Raw genomic sequence first — 13,147 nt, 5'->3', positions numbered from 1 at the left:
GTTTATAAATTATATCATTATTTCTTATACGTAGTCATTATAACAATATTTATATTCAACGGAAAGATGCCACCGAAAGCACCGAAGACCGTGAGCGCCACACTGTATTGTGCAGTTCCTTCCTGCAGTAATAATAACAACAAAAGTGGCTTATCTTTCCATTACTTTCCATCGAATGAGGGTCTTAAAGCGTGCGAAAGCGGGAAACTCGGATCAAAAGAAAGCTATGGGAGTAAAATTTCCTCCTGTAATCCCCTAAAAATTCTATCTCCAGCTCGCTCTAGTAGCAACCAATGAACATCAATATATCTATGACGTAGACAGTATGTGATAAAAAAAAAGTTACGCTATCTTGCTATTTTAAAATTTGAAATTAATCGTGAATATTTATATTTATACCAAATGTTTTATAACTATATTTTTCTTTAATATATTTTTAAATAATTGATGAAAAAATTTCATGTACGTAGAAAATTCTGACACTATCTCTTTAAATAGTAATATATGTTTCAATTTTTGATTTTTCCGATTTGTGGAAATATTCCCGAAAATTTTGCCGCATTAAATTTTTCCGGAAAATTAACAACTCTATTTCGCATTGTTCTTCATTTTTACGAGGATTAGTACAGCCCTTGTGTGTGCATTACGCCTACAGTCGAGAACCAGAACCTCTCACTAGACAGTGTGCTTGAGCAAGGTTGTGGCTCTTATTAGTTCTCATTTCTAGGCGTTAAGGAATATCTGGTATGTCATTGTTTTATACATACTACACTAAATATGTTAACTGACAGCTTTTTAATTTAAAAATACGTTAATCAAAGAGCTATCTCTAACATTTAGAGAAAGGTTTTGTTCCATTTTGGGCTAAATCAACTTTTTAAAAAACATTATCTCACGTGAATTAAACGAAACGTTTACTTTCTGATTAGATATCTCGGAGATAAACATTGCAAATTAAAACAAGTTGGCAAGCCAAAATATACCTCTTCTCGGAAGAATGGTCCCTAGTGGTATTAATTTCTCGACACGACCCCCAAAGATATCTCCGCAATTCAGAGTTATTTACGAAAAACGTATTCTCGGTTCAAACCCTGCCCGGTATAAAATTTTTATTTTTATTTAAATAATTGAGTCGAAACAATTGAGTTCAATTTATTCAGAATATTATAAATTAAGTAGTTACAACAGCGAGTTAGACTTACTAAAACAATGCACAACTGAATTTAACCCTTTTTACAGTACATGTTTATCAGTTTAATATAATACTAAGCAAATTTTAATGAAAGAAATATCTACAGATGGTATTTGTATTTTTCTCGCTTACGAAATACTTGCCGCATCTTTAACGCTCATTTTATTTCAACACTCGTACATGTAGACTTCCAGTTGACGTTGTGACACATACCGCATGAAAAAGACCAATGCCGTCCAATTTCCAATATCATATAATGACTCGCACACCCAGGAAATCATTGACTGCGTTAGAAATCGTAGATATCCAAATATCCACACCAAATATATTTACAAGAAGCAAAAACCTTACCATCAACAAAGCACAGAGAGCCACTTGACTAACCGCCAGCTCTTAAAGCAATAAACTTTAAATTATCAACTTTGAATTAACACAACTATATATAGGTCGTTAAGAATACCCGTAAATAAATAACAAAAAGTAACAAAGTGGACCACCCACAGGGTCTACCCTTTAACCCTCTTATCTCGGCTGACTGCGCTAAAACAAGATTTAACCTTTAAAATTTCATTCGTAAAAAAACCAGATTAGGCCTTCATAAATTCATTAATAAAAAAAGACTTTATTACCTATTATGCTTACGATGCGTGTCTTAATTTCAGTGAACCTAAGCAGCTATCGGTGGTTCTGTGGTAGAGCGCTCGACTGCCAAGCCGAATGGCCTGGGTTCGAAACCTGGGTGGCGCATTTGTTTTTAATCAATAGAGAAACGCTAAATTAGAATTTCTTCGATGCAAAAATTTCAATTTCAATTCTATTTCAATTAAACCAAAATTTCGTAATATTAAATAAGCTTCCGATAAAGCTGAAGGTCTAATTTTCAATAAAGCGTAACAAGTGTCGGTGGTTCTGTGGTAGAACGTCCGCCTGTCCAGCAGGAGGTCTCGGGTTCAAATCCCGCCAGATGCGATCGCAAATTGATACTAAGACGAATACCGGGTACAACTGGTGGAAACCCTGCTATTGGACGTTGAGAGGTAGCATTACACTCAGCACTCGGTCCGTCCCAAAGTCATTAAGAAGAAGTTGGAGAGAAAACGCCCATACAAACACAACAGACTCAACATGCACAACCATCAGAACACAAACTCAACACTCACAACCTACGCATAAACATTACAAAAACGTAACACACCAACCGTCACGACAGTGAGCGAAAAAACACCATCCAAACCAAACCGCAAATGAATCCGTTAACGCTCACCGTCAACCAACCCTTCGAAAAACTGCGAACGCAGAGGTCTCGAGAAACTGCGTACGCAGTGATTACCCTTTGCCCCGAAAATGCGAACACGTTCGCAGGCCTGACAGACCCACAGACAGACACGGTGATTGTATAACCCCTCCTAGGGGACTTTGTCCCCTCGGAGAGGTAAAAACGTATGAATTTTATTTTTATATTTCATTAGATTAAAACATCCCTTTTTCTGATTTTGAAAAATCGTGTTATGAGATACAATAACAGAACGTATACCACTAGTTGATTTAATGAAAAGATTTATTTGAATTAAATCTGATTTATTAAATGTATTTTAATTACATAAAATTTAATTAAGTTTGCAACATAATCTATTTTATGCAAAAGGATTAAACACACAACGATTTAAAGTACACTATAACGGCGGCGTACTCGCCATAAGCCGAAACATGTCGCGCCTTTTCTTAGTTGAAATATTTTAATGTTTAAAATATCATAACAATAAATTGGCTTTATAGTGTACTTTAAATCGTTGTGTGTTTAATCCTTTTGCATAACTCTTACACTAGTTTGGAGTTACACATCGTATAGAATCTATTTTCGTTCATTTTCTTAAATACAATCAAGTACAATATTTTATTTCAATGATTTAAATCGGACAACCTCAACCAACAAAATGTTAAATAAAACAAAAAAGGTCAATTCGAAATTTTATTTATATTACCGAGTTCCTTTATTTCGTAACATTTAGTTTTTCCCTTTGACAAGACTACTTCCTTCCAAACATCCCGGACATCATACTGGGTAAAAGACCCAGAGCTTGGCTGGCTGCACTACCACCCCCGGAACCTTTCGAGTCCTCTTTTTCATCCTTTTCGTCCTTGTCATCCTTGGCGTAGCCGCAATTCGTAAAAACCGACAAAACCAACAGAATTACCAACACCCCTTTCATTGAAATTGCCATTTGTTTTTCCCACAAATGTATTTCACCCGGTTTATCGGAACCTACAAATGAAAGACGAGACAACGTTAAAAACCGGTCTTAAAAAATTGGAAAATCTTATTAAGAACTCAAACCGTAACCGATAAGCGTTACTAACCGTACCTTCTAACCGCCACGCCACCCTATCCGTTGTCTTAACGTAATTTCAGCGACCTTTTTAATGCAGTAATGTTTCAGTTTTAACCTTTGATTATAGAATTTTCAAATCAAATCAAGATTATTGGAGATACTCATTTTTGATATTTCATTTTATTTTTGGGTTACGTCCGCTGTGCGACTTGTACGTACCCTAAACGGGTCACGGTTTTCAATAACTAGTGGCTTTACCGCGCACTGGCAGATGTTAGCCGTGGTCAAATGGTCTTATCGCCACCTCCGACTTCGGTCAGGTAGGGGCTGGAAACTGGGTTTCGGCTCAGGTTAACGGAGAGGGTCCAAGCATCCGTGCCACTTCGAAGGATTGGGTAGCCTGCTGTGGGGCACCGGATCTCCATATAAGGCGCTGTGACCCTGTTTCCCGGCCTATTGGAGCCACACCGGTATCTCCAGTGCCAGCTGTGCCGGGTTACGTGGGTTGCAGTGTGCCCGTCGTTCCCCTTTAGGAGCCTTTTCTGAAGGTCTTGGTTTTCTACCTACGTAGATATGGTGCCGGCTTGCGGTGCTAGAACATTCCCCAGCTGTGCGTGAAGTGGAAGCCGGTTGCCCCATTGCTGCGCCTTTGGTCGAGGGTGCGACCATCCATAGTAGGGTTCTGCTACTCATGGCTGTTATGTCACCTGTCCGGGCTTGTGGACGCTGGCGTAGGACATAATGATAAGACCACCGTTCTATAGTAGGCCACCACAATTGCGCTTAGAGCACCGGTATATAAATGTCTGACAACATGTGTGATTTTTACGATGAGTAATGACTTGCTGGATCATTCAGAACGATCTAGTGTAAAAAACACTCTTTTTCCTAATTTTTAATGTACTGTTCTAGGCAAGCAGCTTACGGGTCCCAAATAAAACAGTATTGCACATTTTTAAAAACTTTTACTCAGCTGATAAGCTGCTCATTTTAACCTAACATATTTGTCTCTCAGGCGCTTCTCAAGATCGATTCAGAAAATGTATATCTCTGATAGTCACTCAGAATCAACGTGTTTATTGCAATACGTCATTTCAGTTTTAGCTAAATTGTTCTTTTATTTGCTTATTATTAATTGACTTGATGACAGTCAATGTTTAAACACTAGATTCGGTATGTTATGTCAAACTAATTTGTTTTTAAAAAAACAAGACAATTTACATAATTTAATCAAATTACCTAAATAATGGGAAAAATAAATTGTAGAACTATTAAAAAAATAATTCCCTTAGCGAGCTATTTTTACCAGTAGCTATATTTGGTATCATAGTGTTGTGCTTAAGTGATTTTGTCTAAACACCTGCCAAGAACCTCTCCTAATATCTGGTAGAATTTAAAGTAGACAAAGATCCACAAAGATTCATGGCGATATAAATTTAGCGGAACGATTTAAGTGCGAGCAGTAAAAATCCTGTGTTCTAGTGGACATTTTTGTTCCTAGGGGCTTCACCTTTCTCATCGACCGATTCATACTTACTGAGGTGATAAGTTCTTCTTTTCGAGACAGGTCTCCAATGAAGAAGTGGGCTAATGTACGTTTCTTTTTATTCGTTTTTCTAGAGCTACTTGTACTTAGCGTAAATGTAACACGATAATGTGACATACGCGGCAACAAAATAACGACAAGAATTTGCACGCTTCATTATGGGACCATTTCATTACGTGTTCATTCTTCACGAATCGTGATTATTTATTTCACGCTTTGGTTTTACGAATATTAGTTCGACACGTTTTTCGCATATTTCAGCGATATCAACTGGACGAGTGAAAGATCGTGGTTAACTTCTAAACTCGAAAAACAGTTTAGATTCGAATACACGTGACGTACAGTTTTATGGTTGACACTTATTCAGAACATTCGTGACCAACAAAGATCGCAAACTGAGTTGATCTGATTGAAGGGATAGAAAATGTAAAGCACGTGTTTGTCTACTTTTTTGTCGGCTATGTTTTGAAGAGCACCCGTTTGTATCCGCCACTGTTACGCCGCCGCTGTTGAAAATTTGACGGTGCGCCGCCGCCGAAGGCTCTAAAAATGAGACACGCCGCCGCTGATCATTTTTACATCGGCGTCGGACTCTATTGTGCACACGAGTGACACCTAGGAGCAACAAACACAACACCCCACACAAGGAGAACGCAATCGTGGATTTTCTTATGTACACTCTGTTAAATAAGTCTTCGGCCGTTGGGATTTTGGCACTTATTTGCGATTATCTCAAAAAACTATGAATGATAGCAAGTTGAAACCAATTTTTTTTAATATTTTACTAATATCTTTCATACCTATGTCTTCACGTGTAGCATTTCCATATCCGCCGGAAACGCCAAATATGGTTTTTGACAACTTTTTTAATAATAAGGTTACGCCCCTGAAACCCGCATTTTTGGATTCAAAAGGGTCGATTCATATTTTGAAAGTGTCATTGTTATCCGGATACGTCAAACGGCTGCTAAGATAAGGCCTATCGAAAATTCGGGTCTCAAATCCCAACGGCCGAAGACTTATTTAACAGAGTGTACATTTTCCGGAAATTGTCTTCCCCCCCCCCGCCCGTAAAACGTTCAGCATAAAGGCTCGTGACGCTCGTCCAATGAAATTCGTACACAACCCTTCGTTAGCGTGTTTAAAGGCTAGCTGCGTTCTCCTTGTGTTTGTTGCTCCTAGGTGACACGACCACCGGGTTTTTCTTCCTAGAAGTGACTAGGCCCATCCCTACCACTGGGCTAAGCCCTAGGGCGCCGCGCTGCGGAGGGTTGCCATCTTACTTTTTATATGTATTTTTTTTTAATTTAATTGTAAAATATTCAATAAAGAACCGGCCATATGAAGAAGGGCGCCTGATATTATTAGCCCAGGGGCGCCTGAAAGTAAAGACGGCGCAGGCAGCGTTGCCGACTTACCAATAGCTCATCCACCGACTAATGTATAAAAGTAGACGCACTGTAAAAATCAAATACGGCCAGATAAATCGCAGTCTCTGGTAATATAAAATATTTTTAAAAGAAATAACAGCAAATTCTTATAATATCAAAAATTTTTCTGGCAAAGTTCATTTCCCGCCCAACGTAGGCCCGAATATGCCCCGAGACCCCGACGTAGCTATTGAAATTAAATTTTACCGTTTTAAATGTTATTTGTTGTTCTATTACACTACAGATTGCAAACCAATACATTTGTTTTAAATTTTCTTGCTATATTTAAAATAATTAAATGAATAAATGCATAAGGGATAAAGAGTTGGCCCAATGTAGGTACAACTCAGCTGAGTTCAGACTATACAATTAATTGGGCCACTCAAATATATCCAACTAATTGTAATAAAGAAAATTGCATAGTGTGAACAGAAATAGCTGGAACCATTGTTACAATATTTCTGTTCACACTATACAATTTTCTTGCTTACAATTAATTGGATACAATTAAGTGACCCAATTAATTGAATAGTGTGAACTGGGCTTTAATCATTTAGTTTTTAAGGACCATTTACTAACTATTGCAGATCAACAAAAATCATACTATTTTCTCAACAATAAATGAATATTTTAAATGGTCGAATTTTGTTCGATTGCCGATAAAGACGATATTAACCGACATTCCGACCATTTCATAAGCAATTTTAGACCGGGCTATTCTGCTATGCCCACCATTCTCGTTCACCTGGCAGTGATTGTAGGGGGTGATTTGGAATTTTTCCCCATGTTCCTAAAATCATCCTACAGGTTTCTATTAAAGTGCATTCTACCTTTTGGGTAAAGAAGGTGCGAAGATTTCGGCATATTTTAAATATGAGTGAGAAATAATAATAATCTATTTAATTCACCTTAGCTATAATCGAAAAATCTGCTTGGGACTTTTCTTGATAGTAGTTGAGATAAAAGAAATATACTGCCCGTCTATAAGCAACAATAATTGTGTTTTGTGTGATATTGTTTAATAACTCTTATTTAACCAGTTGTTTTTTAGTTCTTATTTCCTGCCTGGTCGACCTGTACCTCGAACAAAACAATCATAAATGGCACGCTATTTTCCATGTGTAAAGGACACTCTCTCGTCCTGTATATAAACGAATGTCAATTTTATAAGATAATAAATTACAAAGTTTTACTAATGTGATCTGAGTTACAATACTTCAGTATGTATAAAATGGTGGTGCTCACAATTTGGCGTACAACAAAAACTATACCAAAAGCCAAGCGACTCAGGAAATTATTGAAATTTCAAATCAAGCCATTCAAACAATTGAAAATTATTTGTTGCTAAAGGGAATAGAGCCTCCAACGCGTTCTTTATGGAAGACCCCATCAATTTCCTGTATTCCCTTCACAATCAGCGATTATCAGCGCCGCAAGTGTGAAAAGCCATGGGAGGCAGCGGACAATATTGGAACCCTCGGAGGGCGACAGAAATACCAGAGGTTATATTCCCTTTAAACGTTTAGAACCTAAAATAGAATAAATCTAATATTGCGTAGAAAAAGGTAAGCAAATAAATTCGAAACAATTACCACAAAATTTAACTCGGGATAAAAGTCCTATAACTTGCAAACTCAACGTAGAAGGAATTCTTTCCAGTTTCCACCCAGTGCCACAAGATATGATCGAACCCGGCTCCTTCTCGCTATGCTATTGGGAAGTCAACGGAACAGACGACGTTATGTATTAAGGGCCCTGAGTGATTGAATTTGAACCCATTGATTTTCGGTAAGAATCTATTAGAGCCCGATTAATAAATTTGGGAAATTTAAAGGTTTACTGTAATAAATGCAGATACAAGAAATGGTAATCGAGATAAAATTTTAAGTATTCCAAGAAGTTTGAAATGGGTCTCAAGCCCAAAGGTTCGTATTTGAAATGTTTTAAACAAAATGAATTAATACCATGAAGTATCTGTCCGTAAGGCCCGCGGTGCGGGGGGCCCCGCTCACCATAAAAAAATGGAAAAGAAGGAGCTCCATCGAGATTTTGCGGGGTGGCCTCTGAGTTCTCAGCTACGCCACTGTATCTGTCATACTCTATATTTTTTTAGGCTCAATTATGATAAAAAATACACGATTCACGAGCGAACTGTGTGACATTCTTGGACACAGCAAGCTTTAATTTAATAATGCAAGAATGACTATGCTGAGATCATAGAGGAACTCCTCTATCTATGCTGAGATGTTTATGGCGTTTTTCACAATCCATATCATGATCTGCCAGTATACTTCCCCCTCCTTAAATGCCAGTCAAATCGGCCCAGTATCTTACTGTTCCCATAAAACTAACGTCGTCCTACGCAATTGAAACACGCGGGGGCCGTTTTTCTATTTCCCCGTCTCGTGGTAGAGAAACTAGTCCATCATCTCAACCTGTAGTCATTCTACCTTAATATAAATACATACATTCTTGCCGTGTCTGGTAATTCCTTCGCAAATTCAACTTAATTCTATTTAAAGTTGTGGATACCCTCATTGGAATACACAATATATAGGCAAATGATATGCAAAATTTCATTTTGTTTAATTTGTAATACATAGTTTCTTGTCATCGAATCATTATTTTTGCCAGACTGACTATCCAAGAATTTCCATCAGATCCAGTTTTGGAGGTGGAGGTGCTGTAGGAAGTACAAGCAGTGAAGGCACAAACGATTGAATTGCTTTGATCGGATAATTAAGTCCAAGATCGTCTTCAGTGTACACGATATTCGCCAAAAATGACCCAACCACCAGTAGTAGCAATATGATCTCCATTGAAATCGATATTAGTTTTCACACGCTGAGTATGGATACCTAAAATACAGGGTCTTTTTTTTTGCTCGGAAAAGTGTTTTTTTTCAAAAACTATTTATAGTACCGATTTCAAATTTGGAAGGTCAATTCTCTATACCGGGGGACATCAGTTTGAGAAATTTGAGCGTTTTCGGTAATGTTTTTCACCAATTTTGAAAAATTATTTTTCGACCACTAGGTGCGAGATAAAAAATTTATATTATAAAGTTGTAGGCCGTCATCGAAAACCCTTAAAAATTGTTCACTCGACGAAAAACAATTTATTTATCAGTGAAAATTCGAGCTTGAAAAATTTACAAGTTGGTGAAGCCAAATTACGATTGTTTGAAACGATAATTGAAACCGAATTACCTAATCCAGTTGAAACTTTGGTTAAAAAACGACCGGATTTAAAAAACACGAGGCTATAGGTCAATCCTAAACATGCATTGGGTATTTAAAGGAAAACTTTGGGAGATTATTATCAGTGTTTGATAATATTTCGAACAATGCCTCGTTATTCAGTAGCTGAGCGTACCGAGATAGTTGCCATTTACTATGGAGAAGCAGCGCAAAACCTTAGAAGAGTGACTGAAATCTTCGCAGAAAGACATCCAAATGGAGCACCATCTGTAAATACAGTAAGACGAGCAATTCACGATTTCAATCAATTTGGTAACTTGCAACCTAGGTTTCGCGGATTGGGTCAACCGGATTTAGACTTCGAGAACAATGTACTCGCGTACTTTGTGGCATATCCTCGTCACAGTTGCGCTAACGCCGCTGCTGATTTGGGTTGTTCTGCAAATCGTGTGTGGAAAATTCTTCGTAAGAATCGCTATCACCCATACAGAGCTACGCTCCACCAAGGACTAATTGACGGAGACCATCAAAGACGTTATGAATTTAGCAACTGGTTACTAAATGCTGTCCAAGAAGATAGACAATTTTTGCGCCATGTTTTGTTCTCCGACGAAGCGTCATTTTCTAGAGATGGGCCCTTTAATCATCAAAACAGCCATCTTTGGTCTGACATCAACCCACATTGGGGTTTTGAATATCATCACCAGGTTCAATTTGAACGGGTCAATGTTTGGGTTGGACTTGTTGGAAACCGTTTGATTGGTCCTTTTTCCTGCCGACGAACCTCAACGGCCAAAGGTATTTACATTTTCTACAGAACGAACTGAGTGACGCAATCGACGACCTTCCATTGGCTGAAAGACGTCAGTTGTGGTTTCAGCAAGATGGCGCCCCTCCGCATTTTCCCCGGCAAGTAACTGAGCACCTCAACAACGAGTTTCCTGAAAGGTGGATAGGGAGAAATGGTCCAGTGCATTGGCCAGCAAGGTCACCTGACCTAACACCGCTGGATTATTTTCTCTGGGGATTCGTTAAAGCAAAGGTATACGCCACGCCCATTGAAACTAGGGAGGAACTCATTAGACGAATAATCAGTGCTTGCCGAGACGTCACACCAGAAATGGTAGAGAAAGCGTTTGACAACTTAATTGTCCGCGCACAAACCTGTGTTGCAGCCAATGGTGATATTATTGAAAATGTTTTGTAAAAATTTATGTGAATAAAATATCTGCATTTAAAAACCAAACGTGTACATTTTTTCAAGTGTGAAAACTCTACTACGTTTGTATTAGACTTGTTCCCTTTTCAATTATCGTTTCAAACAATCGTAATTTGGCTTCACCAACTTGTAAATTTTTCAAGCTCGAATTTTCACTGATAAATAAGTTGTTTTTCGTCGAGTGAAGAATTTTTAAGGGTTTTCGATGACGGCCTACAACTTTATAATAGAAATTTTTTATCTCGCACCTAGTGGTCGAAAAATAATTTTTCAAAATTGGTGAAAAACATTACCGAAAACGCTCAAATTTCTCAAACTGATGTCCCCCGGTATAGAGAATTGACCTTCCAAATTTGAAATCGGTACTATAAATAGTTTTTGAAAAAAAACACTTTTCCGAGCAAAAAAAAAGACCCTGTATAAGGCAGATGTTATTGGATATTTAACAACGCAATTAAAAATATACAAGACCTCTACATATTTTACTATCAGCTACACGTATAAATGATTTTTAGACATAGAATTATTGTTTACATGAGAGTTTTGAATATCATTACCTCTGAGTGATGTGCTAAAACCACCAGATGCTGCAGTGAGATATAAATATATTGGAGTGCTAGAAATGGCCTAGAGCTGCGATGTAAAACTAATAAATAGAGCCCCCTATACTTACACTTTTTAGGGACTTCAAATATAGCTCTTTTTGTCGTGTATGTTCAATTATCCTGTAGGTCTGCCACATATATAAGGCATTTGCACGCCTCATTAAAAAATTACTGAGTTGCTTTTTGTTTCCTAAAATCATGGTTAATTATGTTTCATTTACGATTCGCTTATAATTTCACCAAGAATAGTTTGGCACGTTTGTCAAATATTTTACTGATAGTATTTTATGGATTAAACCCAGAATTAAGCATTAGATCGAGTGCTTAATTTTACAACGAGAGCTATAGGATATATTGGTTAGACCAAACAACCCTGGCTTGTCAATAATTGATTCCAATTAAAAAAAACGAGTTTGCTTCATTTTTGATTTGCTAAGGCCATTAATATTTCATAAGCTAAAAACGTGTAAAATGTACAATATTTATATTAAAAAAAGCCCGAAAAGTTATTTAATTTTAGTGATTTACTTTTAAATGAGTTGTGGGTCGAATAATTATTAAATGTTCACTTTAATAATGAAAGACTAGTAGCTTTTCATATAAAAGTTAGAAAAATCAATTTTTAATGACGCTGGTCTTTTAAAAATGACATGTCACAAAGCACTATTCCTCCATATCTCTTTGGGATTTTGTATTATTGCCAAGAACATTTAGAGTATTTAAATGGACTTTTGTAATTTGTTCAATATTTTAATGTGGACTACATCGAAATAATGTGTGTTTGTTTATCAACTACTAATATTATCCCATTTACACGTTCATTAGACTCGCAATTATAGTTTGCCCAGCTAGGGCGCGACCAAATCGCCGGCCATTAACCAAATTAGAACGAGCACCATCCCTTTGGGAAATATTAGAACGGTATTCGCCAAAACCATTTTGCGTTTCACTAGCTTATTTTACTTTTTAGTTCTACGAACTGCATGTCCGATGTAAATGGTTTTCTTTGTCGCGAGGCTTTGACATGATTAGTTTGTTGCGTTAATGACGGACTTCAATTCGTGCAAATCGAAAGACCGCACTTTCAAAGGTTGCATCTGTTGAGTTTCTATGGATATTTATTCGGTGGAAAATCGAAATGCCGACGAGATCGTCGGAGGAGATTTGAAAACAAATGAGTCCGCTGAAGTTAAATGTTTGAAAAAGGGCTCTTCCGTTGAGAACAACCGCAACGAAGACCAAAAAGAGTTCAAAGCGTACTTCAAAATTTTGATTCAGAGATCATCTATATACGCCGTCTCACGTTTAGGGTAGGCTTCATTTTATATATTTTTTATCAATTTTATTTTAAACCATTCTGTTATTGATTTTTTTAAATGCCCGCACTAAAAAATTGAAGGGACACTTGTAAGAGTGTAACCGTAGCTTTATGGGATACAGTCAACCGTCCTACAGGTTGTCCCGTTCTGTTTTCGAGGATATGATTAACCTATCTATTGACTTTTATTGCGCATATCTTTAAGCGTTTTACTTAACAATATTTGGAAAACATTACCTTATTTCGAAAACATGGCAACTCCACTTTTATTTATGTTTTTCTAATGCATTTGGTGTTGGTCTTACCT

At 37.3% G+C, this 13,147-nt stretch overlaps 1 long non-coding RNA gene across 1 annotated transcript; it reads right to left on the bottom strand.

The window, feature by feature from the left end:
- Positions 1 to 3,148: 3,148 nt before the first annotated feature.
- LOC149956168 (uncharacterized) lies at positions 3,149 to 11,620 on the bottom strand. The gene is made up of 2 exons (XR_016478166.1): positions 11,591 to 11,620; positions 3,149 to 3,455 (listed from the first exon to the last, which is right to left on the bottom strand). It is a non-coding gene; the product is annotated as an uncharacterized LOC149956168 (long non-coding RNA).
- Between the last annotated feature and the right edge of the window lie 1,527 nt (positions 11,621 to 13,147).

This window comes from Leiobunum rupestre, chromosome 2, assembly GCF_980474605.1.
Source record: "Leiobunum rupestre chromosome 2, qqLeiRupe1.1.hap1, whole genome shotgun sequence".
Lineage (NCBI taxonomy): Eukaryota > Metazoa > Arthropoda > Arachnida > Opiliones > Sclerosomatidae > Leiobunum > Leiobunum rupestre.
The sequence above is the reverse complement of the archived record's forward strand: the minus strand, read 5'-3'. Positions and strand labels throughout refer to the sequence as shown.